Source organism: Alligator sinensis, unplaced genomic scaffold (assembly GCF_000455745.1).
Source record: "Alligator sinensis unplaced genomic scaffold, ASM45574v1 scaffold353_1, whole genome shotgun sequence".
Lineage (NCBI taxonomy): Eukaryota > Metazoa > Chordata > Crocodylia > Alligatoridae > Alligator > Alligator sinensis.
This window is the reverse complement of record NW_005842075.1, coordinates 1,114,687-1,115,772: the sequence shown is the minus strand read 5'-3', so window position 1 is coordinate 1,115,772 and position 1,086 is coordinate 1,114,687.

The window sequence follows — 1,086 nt, the reverse complement described above, 5'->3', positions numbered from 1 at the left end:
TTACCAGCTCAGAGTGGCTGCAGCTCTTTGCTGCAGCCACCAGGACTGCCCAAATCATCAAAGCTCTCTGAATCTTTGCCGAAGATTCAGAAAGCTTTGAATCAATTCGGACCTTTAAATTGGTTCCCTGATTCAATTCAGATTCAGAGGTTCAGCCATCGAATCGGGCCGAATCTCTTCCGAATCGAATCAGCACCTGAAGCTTCCTACAGCCCTACTAAATATCTGGATAGGAGTTAGGCACCTAAATGCTTTGGCAAAGTTCCATTAAGTGCCTAACCTCATCTTTAGTTCCCAAGTTACTTTAAAATCTGCCCTATGGCCCCTACTGGGCATGTCTACACAAGATGCTTTAATACACAGTAGACTAATCTACTATGCAGTAAAGTGCCACTGGAAACCCAGCCCCTACCCACTGCACGGTGTGGACCTGGCTGCTTTGGGGGTGAGCAGCAGCTGGCCCACACTGGCCCAAGCAGGGCAGCTTCCAGCAAGCCCTGTGCCCCCCTCCCCCTCGCCCTGCAGGAGGCTCACTGGCAGCTGCCCCACACTCAGGACAGCTCCCAGCAATCCCCGTGCTGGGCAGGAAAACCCCAACTAGCAGGGAGCTCACTGGCAGCTGTGTGTCCTGACGAACATAGGGCCAGGAGAACTCCGCCTGCTTCAGGGGCAGCTCTCTCCCAGCCGGAAGTACATCAGGTCCCCTTCCTGATGTGTATGGAACCAGGAGACACAGCTGCCACTCCAGCTGACAGAGCTCTCCTGGCCTTGTGCAAATTGTGACCAGCCCCATGCCCCTTGCCAGCCCACAGGCTAGCACCTGGGGTGCCTAGAGCACCCCCTGGCTGCTGCAGGAGGGCACAGCAGGGCAGGAGCAGCCCTCTACTGGGTTGCCCCCATTGAAAGCAAATCTGCTCCCAACAGGGAACATGTGTATACTTGCTCCTGGGGAAGACTCACTGGGTGGTATTTTACTGTGCAGTAAGCCTAATGTGAATGAATAGTACCTGTAGGTGTGGCTGGTAATGAAAAATATCTGACTCTACTATTTATTCATTGCGAGATGACCCACTTTTAGAAAACATT